The following is a 14,186-nucleotide window of genomic DNA, read 5'->3' as shown; positions in this document are numbered from 1 at the left end:
TGTTACATTACTTTGTATTAATTATTTTTAGACATTTAAGTGCATGTGTCTGGTATTCAAATGAACTGAGCATGAACATACTTTTTAGCAGATAGTGATCGTTTATCTGTAATTAAAATAGATTTTGGTTTAAAGCTGAGACCTTTTTATGCCCCACTTTGAAGACGGCAAGATATAGGAGTTACACTGACTGTTTGTGCATCTGTTTGTCTGTCCACTAGTCTGGATGTCAATCAGAAAATTTATTTCGCGGCCATAAATGCCATGTATTGAAGTATTTCAAAATAGTTCGGGACAAATGTAAACATTTATAAGATGACTTGTTGCGTTAAACATCCGTCTCACTACCTCAAAGGTAAAGATCACACTCAGAGGTCCATGGTCAAATTTTGAAATAAACATATTTTGGCTTATATGGTAGATTTCAAATAAGTCAACACAAAGCAAAAATTTATAAGACAACATATTACGCCAAGCACCAATCTCTCTTCTCCACATTTAAAAGTCAAAGGTCAAGTTTGAAATCGAAAGAGGAATGTGGGGCATTTGAGTCCAATGGACACATGTCTTGTTTGTGTTACTATACCCAAAACCTATCTTACCTTATTTTAGCCTAATTGAGTTGAACATTCAAGTCAATCGAGTTTCTTGAAAAACATCATTTGAAATTTCTCAGAGTTTTAAATAAACTGCTGTATGGCAGAGCAATTAGGCATTCACCTTATTACAACAGTGCAACCTCGTGTTATAGTTATTATTGTTGATTATTTTGCCTATGGGTTTTGAAAACGTTCTTGGGTATTTGTGTTGTAAGTGCTGTACTTGTGAAAGTTTAAGTTGATGTTTGTAAGAAATATATGCTGTTCTCTTGGAATAGCAGACTCAGCAAAGTTTCATTCTAGACTAACCTGTGCAGTCACCATATCCGATAAGGAATGACACTTATGCATTTAAGAAATTGTTTGTAGTGGGCTCAGCAAAGTTCCATCCTAGATGTACCTGTGTAGTCACCATATCCAATAACGAATTACACTTACCGCTTTTACGAAATTTTTCGTAGCAGGCTCAGCAAAGTTCCATCCTAGATGTACCTGTGCAGTCACCATATTAAATAAGGAATTACACTTACCGCATTTAAGAAATTTTTCGATTAAGAAAGTGTCTTATAAGGGAAAATCTAAACTAGGTCAAAAGCATTATTCCAGATAAGCCTGTAGGGATTGCGTCGACTATTCTGGGACGTTACTTTTAGCTCATGTATAAGGCCCAGTTTTCCCATAGACCATCTTTATGTAGTTGGCGCAGTTTTCCCAGAGACCATCTTTGTGTATTAGGCCCAGTTTTCCCAGAGACCATCTTTGTGTATTAGGCCCAGTTTTGCCAGAGACCATCTTTATGTATTAGGCCCAGTTTTCCCAGAGACCATCTTTGTGTTTTAGGCCCAGTTTTCCCAGAGACAATCTTTATGTATTAGGCCCAGTTTTCCCAGAGACAATCTTTATGTATTAGGCCCAGTTTTCCCAGAGACTATCTTTATGTATTAGGCCCAGCTTTCCCATAGACCATCTTTATGTATTAGGCCCAGTTTTCCCCAGAGACTATCTTTGTGTATAAGGCCCAGTTTTCCCAGAGACCATCTTTGTGTATAAGGCCCAGTTTTCACAGAGACCATCTTTGTGTATTTTGCCCAGTTTTCCTACAGACCATCTTTATCTATTAGGCCCAGTTTTTCCAGTGACCATCTTTGTATATTAGGCCCAGTTTTTCCTGAGACCATCTATTTGTATTATGTCCAGTTTTCCCAGAGACCGTCTTTATGTTTTAGGTTCAGTTTTTCCAGAGACCATCTTTGTGTATTAGGCCCAGTTTTTCCAGAGACCATCTTTGTGTATTAGGCCCAGTTTTTCCAGAGACCATCTTTGTGTATTAGGCCCAGTCTTCACAGAGACCATCTTTGTGTATTAGGCCCAGTTTTCCCAGTGACCATCTTTGTATATTAGGCCCAGTTTTCCCAGAGATCATCTATATGTATTATGTTCAGTTTTCCCAGAGACCATCTTTATGTATTAGGCACAATTTTCCCAGAGACTATATTTATGCATTAGGCCCAGTTTTCCCAGAGACCATCTTCGTGTATAAGGCCCAGTTTTTCCAGAGACCATCTCTATTTATTTAGGGCTAGTTTTCCAAGAGACCATCTTTATGTAGTTGGCCCAGTTTTCCCAGAGACCATCAATATGTATAAGGCCCAGTTTTACCAGAGACCATCTTTATGTATTAGGCCCAGTTTTCCCAGAGACCATCTTTGTGTATTAGGCCCAGTTTTCCCAGAGACCATCTTTATGTATAAGGTCCAGTTTTCCCAGATACTATCTATATGTATTAGGCCCAATTTTCCCAGAGACCATCTATATGTATTAGGCCCAGTTTTCCCATAGACCATCTTTATGTATTAGGTCCAGTTTTCTCAGAGACCATCTACATGTATTATGTCCAGTTTTCCCAGAGACCATCTTTATGAATTAGGCACAATTTTCCCAGAGACTATATTTATGCATTAGGCCCAGTTTTTTCAGAGACCATCTCTATTTATTAGGCCCAGTTTTCCAAGAGACCATCTTTATGTATTAGGCACAATTTTCCCAGAGACTATATTTATGCATTAGGCCCAGTTTTCCCAGAGACCCTGTGTATAAGGCCCAGTTTTTTCAGAGACCATCTCTATTTATTAGGCCCAGTTTTCCAAGAGACCATCTTTGTGTAGTTGGCCCAGTTTTCCCAGAGACCATCAATATGTATTAGGCCCAGTTTTACCAGAGACCATCTTTATGTATAAGGCCCTGTTTTCCCAGAGACCATCTTTGTGTATTAGGCCCAGTTTTCCCAGAGACCATCTATATGTATTAGGTCCAGTTTTCCCAGATACTATCTAACGGTATATGTATTAGGCCGAATTTTCCCAGAGACCATCTATATGTATTAGGCCCAGTTTTCCCAAAGACCATCTTTAAGTATTAGGCCCAGTTTTCTCAGAGACCATCTTTATGTATTAGGCCCAATTTTCCCAGAGACCATCTTTGTGTATTAGGCCCAGTTTTTCCAGAGACCATCTATGTGTATTAGGCCCAGTTTTCCTAGAGACAATCTACATGTATTAGGCCCAGATTTCCGAGAGACCATCTTCATGTATTAGGCCCAGTTTTCCCAGAGACTATCTTTATGTAGACGTATTTCATCTGAACATTCCTTGTTGCAAAATATAGATGCTTATTTTATAATAGTTCACTTAAAACACAGTTTTTCTTTTTGAGACAAAACTATTGAGTTATTTTAATTCTAAAACATAAGTATAATAATAATTGTTAAGGATACTAATTACTACTTTGTTAATGCTAATTCAATTACAATTATTATCAACGTTCAGAAATATTCAGAAGTATTTTCTTCTTAAAATATGTTATGGAAGTGAAAACATGATCTATAAATAAAGCCTTTTTAACGGCTATCTATATCATACAACAATCAACTTACTATAACAAATCAGAATCAATCTAAGGAGAATGAAACCGAGAAATGGCAACATTGCCATTACTAACATAATTTAATTCCTTTAATTTTAAAAACCTGCTCTATCACTATGGGAACTGCAAATCAAGGACTAAGTGTTAGACTACATTATATGATTAAGAATGTGAGAATGATCCAACAGTTTCACAGCCAACTCTCATTTTTTGTACATTATCAAGAGACTTTGAGTCTAATCTTCAAGAACAATAATTGACATGTTTGTAACAAATTATAAAGAACAACAATAACAATTAAAAAAAACTCAACACTTTTAAATGGAAAAATATGGTTATTATGTATAGATTTTTTGCAAAGGAAGAATACTGACTCCTTGGTAAAGACACCATTGTCATGTTTACATACTGAAAAAAGCCTGGAGATATAGCTTAATCAATATCAGATGAAAGAATCCTTGGATTACATTTACGGATGCATCTTTCAAGGAACAATAATTATTTTCTCTATATAAAAACGAATATTTCATCCTCGGAGAAATCAATAAGGCTTGGAAACCTTTTGTGAGAACATTTATAACTGGGACAATGTTAGATAATATGATGTTATTTCTGTTGTATACAAGATAATTATGTGCTTCATAGTTGGAAATAAATAAATTCCTTGTGTGGTTATGTACATACATAATGAGGTTAAAATAATGTTTAATGTTGAAATAACCAGGCAAATATTGATATAAATGTCCTGTCATTGTTATTTACTACTTCCCTACGACCATGTACATGCAACATTTCAGACACATTAACATGCTTGTGTCTAAATGGAACATCAATTATTACGATAAGTTAAAGTTTCCCAACATATTTGACAAATAACTTTTGCAAGATGTATATAAATTTTCGTGTTTCTAAGATAATTATGTTATTATTCTCCTACTAGGTATTTCCGAATATATGATAGCATTTTGTTTAACACCCCTTTCCCAGATTCAATTAAAACAGACACTTCTAGTAAAATTTATGTTATTATTTTACTTGCATGCTCAATTTTAAAGCATTAGTTTGTTCGTTTACAATCATGCAATAATGATTTTTATATACTTCACCCCCAACACACACAGGCACAACCTCTTGGAAAATGAACATCTCTTATCAATTTGCTGTATTGTTTTATTTAAAAAATACATTTCCTTTCAACATTGATGGCAAGTACAAGAAAATGTTTCCTGCATTATGAATTGTAGCACATGCATAAATTATGCAAATGATGTAAATTAAATACAAGAAACATTGTTGAAAGACCTTTAGTCACTAAGACATTGAGGCAAAACATTTTGCTTTTCTTTTTAAAGGTACTTGTTCACAGACCAGGGCATTGTATTAAGTGTGTCAGTTTTTGCCTTAAATTGATAGATTTCAACCACAGATCCATAGAGCTCCATTATAATGACAAGAATACGATTAAAGAAGTACAACAAAAAATTTGTCCCCAGTGGGTCTCGTTCAAGTATCATTTGCATTAAAAGTATATTATCTTAACCTCTCGGCCATCCAAACTGTCATTTAACCACAGGCATTTTATAATTTCTATATGCGATGCACGATAAGGGATTTTTAGCATTTTTAATTTATAAATTTTGAATGATGATAATTACTTAACAAATCTGTATTTCCACCCTTTACCACTTAGATACGTATTTTAACGCATTTGTGGTCCCTTAAAAAGTTATATTTAATTAAAGATCTTTCCGCATTTGTGGTCCCTTAAAAAGTTATATTTAATTAAAGATCTTTCTTACAAGATTCAAGTGTTAAAGGCTTCATATCCAACCCTTAGATACTGATGAGCAGCAAAAAGCATAAAATCTGAACAGACTATGAGTTACTCACAGGCTGTTCTGGGTTTTTTTCTGCTTGCAAAAGCCATTTTCACTTAGCTTCTTATGGGGGAAAGGGTTAAGTAGGAGTCTATGACATTAGAGGTATTTCGCTCCTTAATTTATAATAGTGTTCTTTTACTATGTAAGTCAGTGACAAGTCGTACAATTGTCATTTAAAAATAAATAAACGTCTTTTTAAAAACAGCTCAGAACCACCCAGAATTATGTCCTTTGACCTCATAAATTACCTGAATACATATATAGCTAAATCAATAACCATCTTTTACAGAATATTGAATGTTAACTATCAAGTAAGTGACATTTACCAACAGAAAATATGACAGTTATATGACATAACACAGAATTAGAACCTAAAATTCATACTAATGCTATGCAATTAATTAATCAATAATTATTATTCTGCCCTCATACAACTAAACAGAAATCCATCAATGCCTAACAGAACATGTCATGTTTTTGGGCCATGTTTAGGTTGTTGACAAATTTGACCCCATGTTTTGTGTTGTTCTTGTTCGCAAATAGTCTGTTAAAATGCAGGTGAGATTTGTTGTTATCAATACAGTAGGGCGGGTTTTATCAACAGATTTTTAGCAGGATATAAATTGTAACAATTGACCCTTGGTTTTTTATTGCCCTTGTTTGCCAAAAGTCTGTAAAACTCAGGTGAGATTTGTTGTTATATGCACTAATCAATACAGCGGGGAAGATTCAATCAAAACATAGCCATTTTGAACAGGATATATTTATTACATATGACATTATGCCAATTTATAAGTGGTAAAATGGTTAAGTGCATCAAATTTGTGAGTAAACAAAATCTAAATGTTTGGATGAAGTTCAAGACACTTTAAATTTTATGACATATGTCCTTATTGAAACCATTTCTTGTTTGTACTAATGTTTAACTGTGGGATTATAATATTGAGAAAGCTAAATGGGACAAGAACACTGCATTCACATATCACAAAAACATTATGTGTACAGACATTAGGAACTTTTTTACATTTTCTAGCATTTTGGTTATGTGTAGGCTATAATAATGCCACATACCGTACAAACCTGTTCTAATTATTGCTCTATAAAATACCTACCAGTTAAGGTTTCATCAGCCCTTTAAGTAATTAATAAACAAGTAAAGGCGTTCAAATTATTTCATTTTGCCCAAAGCATATTCAAGATGAAAGTGTGGTAAACACATTTACAAGTATTTCATATTAGCTGTCAATAGCTCAGCTCATGTTTATTCAGGATGTTTGCAAGCAAAATTGGACCCCAGTTGATCGTGATAACCATATTTGCATAAAAGCCATCAGAGGATTTTGCGCTTGCAATATTCAAATATTATACTGCCAAGATAATGATTGGTTCACTAGTGTACAACTGTTAACGCATTCATGTAAGATACATCTTAATGACTAAATTGTGACGTAAATGTGTGAAAGCAAACATGTCTATTGGGACTCTTCAAATTCATTTGAGACTCACTCTAGGAAAAACAGGGTCTAACCCTTTGCATGCTGGGAAATTTGTCGTCTGCTAAAATGTTGTCTGCTAAATTTCTAAAATTAGCATTTTCTTCGATTTTTTTCAAAGAATACTATCAGAATAGCAAACAGTTTGGATCCTGATGAGACGCCACGTTCTGTGGCGTCTCATCTGGATCCAAACTGTTTGCTCAGGCCTTCAAAATTCGGTTCCCGCACTGAAAGGGCTAATGCATGTGGGTAAAATGTGGTCCCAGATTAGCCTGTGCCGTCTGCAAGGCTTATAAGGGAAAACACTTTATGCCTAAACTGCATTTCAGCTTACTAGAGACTTCCTTTAAACGAAAAATACCACGAAAGCGGAAAGTGTCGTCTCTTATAAGCCTGTGCAGACCGCTCTGGCTAATCTATGACAACACTTTACTTACATGTATTGAACCCCATTTCTCAGAGCTCATATCTATTTTTGAAGCAAAATTTAATTTAAAGCCAAACTTTGTGTATAATCTTATTTCAAAAACATATAAACATGTACACCATTAGGTCATTCATAAAGTGTACAAACCTGTGGATAAAATGACAATCAGGACTCTTAACATGGGTATGTCATATTCAAAGTGCATGTGCTGGTTTCCAATCAGAATTTATGCTTCAGGTCATTCTCATATGCTGCTGTTTAATAATGTAAAGGAATTTGAAAACTTAAGTGTGTGAAATAGGGTCAAATTTGCTTGTATTGCAAGTCTTGAATATTTTTATTAATCCTTTGCATTGTCAAGTTGGGGGTAAATGATGATTGGCATTGTCAGGTTGGGGGTATATGATTATTGGAATTGTTGACTTGGGGGTAAATGATCATTGGCATTGTTGACATGGGGGTAAATGATCATTTGAATTGTTGACTTGGGGGAAAAGTAATCATTTGCATTGTTGACTTGGGGATAAATGATCAATGGCTTTGTTGACTTGGGGATAAATGATCATTGGCATTGTTGACTTGGGGATATATGATCATTGGCATTGTTGACCTGGGGGTAAATGATCACTGGCATTGTTGACTTAGTGGTAAATGAACATTGAAATTGTTGACTTGGGGGTAAATGATCACTGGCATTGTTGACTTGGGGATAAATGATAATTGGCATTGTTGACCTGGGGGTAAATGATCACTGGCATTGTTGACTTAGTGGTAAATGAACATTGGCATTGTTGACTTGGGGGTAAATGATCACTGGCACTGTTTACTTGGGGGTAAATGATCACTGGCATTGTGTACTTGGGGGTGAATGATCACTGGCATTGTTGACTAAGTGGTGAATGAACATTGGCATTGATGACTTGGATGTAAATGATCACTGGCATTGTTGACTTGTGGATAAAGAATCATTGGCATTGTTGACCTGGGGGTAAATGATCACTGTCATTGTTGACTTTGTGGTAAATGAACATTGGCATTGTTGACTTGGGGGTAAATGATCACTGGCATTGTTGACTTGGGGGTAAATGATCACTGGCATTGTGTACTTGCGGGGTAAATGATCACTGACATTGACATGGGGGTTAATTAACATTGGCATTGTTGACTTGGGGGTAAATGATCACTGGCATTGTGTACTTGGGGGTAAATGATCACTGGCATTGTTGACATGGGGGGTAAATGATCATTAGCATTGTTGACTTGGGGGTAAATGATCGCTGGCATTGTGTACTTGGGGGTAAATGATCACTGGCATTGTTGACATGGGGGTAAATGAACATTGGCATTGTTGACTTGGGGGTAAATGATCACTGGGATTGTTGACATGGGGGTTTATGAACATTGACATTGTTGACCTGGGGGTAAATGATTACTGGCATTGTTGACTTGGGGGTAAATGATCATTGGCATGTTTGACTTTGGGAAAAATAATCATTGGCAATGTTGACATGGGGGTAAATGATTACTGGCATTGTTGACTTGGGGGTAAATGATCACTGGCATTGTTGACATGGGGGTAAATGATCACTGGCATTGTGTACTTGGGGGTAAATGATCACTGGCATTGTTGACATGGGGGTAAATGAACATTGGCATGGTTAACTTTGGGGTAAATGATCACTGGGATTGTTGATTTGGGGATAAATGATCACTGGCATTGTTGACTTGGGGGTAAATGCTCATCGGCATTGTTGACTTGGGGGTAAATGATTGCTGGGATTGTTGACTTGGGGGTAAATTACATTTGCACTGTTGACTTTAGGGTAAATGATCATTGGCATTGTTTACTTGGGGGTAAATGATCACTGGCATTGTTGACTTAGGGGTAAATGATCCCTGGCATTGTTGACATGGGGGTAAATGAACATTGGAATTGTTGACTTGGGGGAAAATGATCACTGGGATTAGTGACTTTGGGTTAATGATCACTGGCATTGTTGAGTTGGAGGTTAATGCTCATTGGCATTTTGACTTGGGGGTAAAAATCATTGGCATTGTTGACTTGAGGATAAATGATAATTGGCAATGTTCACTCGGGGTAAATGGTCATGGCATTGTTGACTTGGGGGGTAAATGCTCATTTGCATTGTTGACGTGGGGGTAAATGATCATTGGCATCGTTGACTTTGAGGTAAATGGTCACTAGCATTGTTGCCTTGGGGTGAAATGATCATTGACATTGTTGACTTGGGGGTAAATGGTCATTGGCATTGTTGACTCAGGGGTAAATGATTATTAGCATTGTTGACTTGGGGTTAAATGGTCATTGACATTGTTGACTTGGGGGTAATTGATCATTGGCTTTGGGATAAATGATGATTGGCAATGTTTACTCAGGGTAAATGACCATTAGCATTGTTGACTTGGGGGTAAATGATCACTGGCATTGTATACTTGGGGATAAATGATCACTGGCATTGTTGACTTGGGGGCATATGATCATTGGCATTGTTGACTCGGGAGTAAATGATCACTGGCATTGTTGACTTGGGGGGTAAATGATTTGCATTGTTGACTTGGGGGTGAATGATCACTGGCATTGTTGACTTGATGTAAATGATCATTGGCATTGTTGACATCGGGGTAAATGATCATTGGTATTGTTGACTTGGGGATAAATGATCACTGGCATTGTTGACATGTGGGTAAACGATCATTGGCATTGTTGATTTGGGGGTAAATTATCATTGGCATTGTTGACTTTGGGGGGTTAATGGTCATTGGCATTGTTGACTTAGGGATAAATACTAGTTGGCATTTTTGACTTGGTGGTAAATTATCACTGGCATTGTTGACTTGGGGGTAAATGATCATTGACATTGTTGACTTGGTGATAAATGATCATAGGCATTGTTGACTTGGGAGTAAATGATCATTGGTATTGTTGACTTGGGGGTAAATTATCATTGACATTGTTGACTTGGGGGTAAATGAACATTGGCATTGTTGACTTGGGGGTAAATGGTCACTGGCATTGTGTTCTTGGAGGCAAATGAACATTGACATTGTTGACTTGGGGGGTAAATGATCACTGGCATTGTGTACTTGGGGGCAAATGAGCATTAGCATTGTTGACTTGGGGGAAGAATGATCATTGGCATTGTTGACTTGGTGGTAAATGATCACTGGCATTGTCTACTTGGTAGTAAATGAACATTGGCATTGTTTACTTGGGGGTAAATGGTCACTGGTATTGTTGACTTGGGGGTAAATGGTCGTTGGGATTGTTGACTTGGGGATAAATGCTCATTGGCATTGTTGACTTGGTGGTAAATGATCACTAACTTTGTTGACTTGGGAGAAAATGATTATTGGCATTGTTGACTTGCGGGTAAATTATCATTGAGATTGTTGACTTGGGGGTAAATGATCATTGGCAATGTTGACTTGGGGGTAAATGATCACTGACATTGTGTACATGGGGGCAAATGAGCATTGGCATTGTTGACTTGGGGAAAAAAATGATCATTTGCATTGTTGACTTGGAGGTAAATGATCACTGGCAGTGTTGACTTGGGAAAATGATCATTGGCATTGTTGAATTGCGGGTAAATGATCATAGGCATTGTTGAATTGGGGGTTAAATGATAATTGGGACTATTGACTTGGGGGGTAAATGATCACTGGCAATGTTGAATTGGGGGTAAATTATCATTGGCATTGTTGACTTTGGGGTAAATGATCACTGGCATTGTTGACTTTGGGAAATGATCATTGGCATTGTTGACTTGGGGGTAAATGATCATTGGCATTGTTGACTTAGTGGGTAAATGATAATTGGGACTGTTGACTTGGGGGGGGGGGGGGTAAATGATCACCGGTATTGTTGATTTTGGGGGTAAATGATCATTGGCATTGTTGACTTGGAGGGTGGGGGGTGGTGATCATTGGGATTGTTGACTTGGGGGGTTAATGATCACTGGCATTGTTGATTTTGGGGTTAAATGATCATTGGCATTGTTGACTGGGGGGGGGGAATGATCATTGGGATTGTTGACTTGGGGGAGGGGGGGTAAATTATCACTGACATTGTTGATTTGCATGTAACTTATCCTTGGCATTGTTGACTTGGGGGTAAATGATCATTGGGATTGTTCACTTGGGGGGGTAAGTTATCACTGGCATTGTTGATTTGCATGTACTAGTAACTTATCCTGGCATTGTTGACTTGGGGGTAAATGATCACTGGCATTGTTGACATGGGGGTAAATGATCATTGGCATGTTTGACTTGGGGGTAAATGAACAATGGCATAGTCAATGTGGTGGTCCATTATCATTTATATTGTAGATTTTTGTTCAGAAAGGGGGTGTCAATGATCATTTGCATAGCATTAATGGGCGAGTGGCTGAATGTTTGCTGCAAGTCGTACAATTATGCTAAGTTCATTAGTTTAATGGAAATGAAAACCAGTTCATTAATTTAATGTAAAACATATGGATACAATCAGGATTTTTAACTTTAAAAAGGACCTTTTATGTTTATGCTCAATTCATTTTTCCATTAACCTTTAAAGCTTATTTTTGCACGTAAGTGTTAAGTTAATGAACAGTGAACATTTTATTTGCAAAGTTTAATGTTTTGTTAATTAAAAATCCATCTAAAGTTTAGAGAAATGTCTCAGAGCTTTTAAAAAGTTTCAACTTAATAGCTCCATCGATTACACTTGATGTTTCAATTAATTTGATGGTAGAAATTGATGTACATACAGATATTAGTTTGAGGTCATAAAGCCAATATGATTCTTTATCCAATTAAAATACAGAAAAGTATGTCTTTTCACTTGTATATGTGTTCCAATTAATTTTTTAGATGAAATTCATCGTTAAGTAGCATAAAAGAAAGTGTTTGGTCCTGTTATTTTTAAAACATCATTCTGTTTTTTCAAATTACCCGACTCACGAAAAAGAGGATAATTGACAATACAACAATACAATATGAAAATTCATGGTCTCTAAAGCAGTTGGCATTTTTGTCTCCAATAATCAATTTCCGAGATCAACAAACTCGTGAGTCTATCTAGAACGGTTGCCAATTCACTTGCAGCAATTACAACCTTACAGATCAATCAATTCAGTTTCCCACAAACTTACAGCAATAAAAAAAAATAAGATATATCTAGAACAGTTTCCCACAAACTAGCAGCAATGACTTACTTTGAGATCTTTACAGGTCAGTTTCTAAAAAACTGGCAGCAATTACTTACTTAGGTTCTCTTTGCATGTCACTCCTCCGGCCATTTTGTGAACCAGCCCAGATAATTTCTAGGATTTTTTTTGCTTTTCTTAATTCATCAATTTCTATTTTGTTGTTAGAGTAATCTCGTATTGTATTTTAATTTGTTATCGAGTTTATTTCAGTTGCTATCAAGTGATTCTAATTCCCATAACTGGCACTTGCTTAGTCTATCAAGCATACATTACATGCTGAAATTGTTTGCGGTAGTTTAAGCTCGCCAACATTGACCCAGCACACAGTTTTTATCAGCGTAAATTACGCACTTTAAATTATGCTCAATATTAATACAACATAAAGTAAATGCATCTTTTAACATGGTTAACCCTTTCAGTGCGGGAACCGAATTTTGAAGGCCTTTGCAAACAGTTTGGATCCAGATGAGACGCCACAGAACGTAGCGTCTCATCAGGATCCACACTGTTTGCTATTCTGATAGTATTCTTTGAAAAAAATCGAAGAAAATGCTAATTTTAGAAATTCAGCAGACGACATTTTAGCAGAAGACACATTTCCCAGCATTCAAAGGGTTAAAGCTTACCAATGTCAAGGAGCCTTAGCTAGCCTAATTTGAGAAATAGTTGCAAAAAAAGGGCCCTTTTCAAGCCTATTTCAAGGCACTACACGATTGCAAATCAAAACCCAAGCAAAACCAACAATTATTGACAACATTCATAATGTACTTGTATCTTTAAATAAGAAAAGGCAACTGGAATTGTATAAACTTATTTCATTTTCTCAGTTGATATATTACAGCATTTGGATTGTGTACATTGGGAGTATTCATCTCTAATAAAATTTCCAAACATTATTTACGATTCTCATGCATGCCTGTCTAGGGCTCATGCTGGTTAATGCATGTGTTTTAGCAATTTTAAGTGCCAGACAAGCTATAAGAACAAAGAGCATGACAAATGTCAAGTGCATTGTAATTGGTTATAACCATGTGAACAAAATATTAACCGGTTATGTTAAACCCAGTATAACCACCATAATCATTTGATCATGTTTTCGGGCTTAGTCCATTAAAAATGTTTCACACAGAAGTTTAGAAATACTTGATCAAACAGACTTTATTACAGCAGATGGAGGATGCATCATGTGACTGCCATAAATTTGTCTTGAAAACAAACAAACCAGTTTCAGCTGTTTTATGGAAAAGCACTTAATTCACACATGTGTGAGAACATTTATCTTATTAATTGAACCATTAATTAAATTTAATTCCATAGATTTGTAGTGATGATGCCTATTGTGAACAGAATTTGATTATCATATCCAATTGTAGTATTTATAGATATAATCCGGTTTAGTGACTTACAGATTACAACTGGCCATTTTTTTTACACAAGTTCTTCAGTAACCTTAAGCCGTCTTTATGACTTATAGACTTGTTTGTAACATGTGGCTTGATTTTCATCCTTTCAAATGAAACATTTGAGCCAATAGTTGAAGAACATTTACATCTAGAAAGCCTAGCAAAGGCAATTTTGAAATCAAATCAATATATAACCATTTTTTTAAAATAATTATTTAACACTTAAGATTTTGCAGACATGACAGTCTT

At 36.1% G+C, this 14,186-nt stretch overlaps 1 protein-coding gene across 50 annotated transcripts in view; it reads right to left on the bottom strand.

Annotated features, from left to right (window-relative positions):
* LOC127849548 (uncharacterized) overlaps nt 1–14,186 on the bottom strand; it is a 130,527-nt gene that overhangs the window by 40,457 nt on the left and 75,884 nt on the right. The window lies entirely within an intron of this gene.

This window comes from Dreissena polymorpha, chromosome 11, assembly GCF_020536995.1.
Source record: "Dreissena polymorpha isolate Duluth1 chromosome 11, UMN_Dpol_1.0, whole genome shotgun sequence".
Lineage (NCBI taxonomy): Eukaryota > Metazoa > Mollusca > Bivalvia > Myida > Dreissenidae > Dreissena > Dreissena polymorpha.
This window is presented reverse-complemented; position numbering and strand designations above follow the sequence as displayed.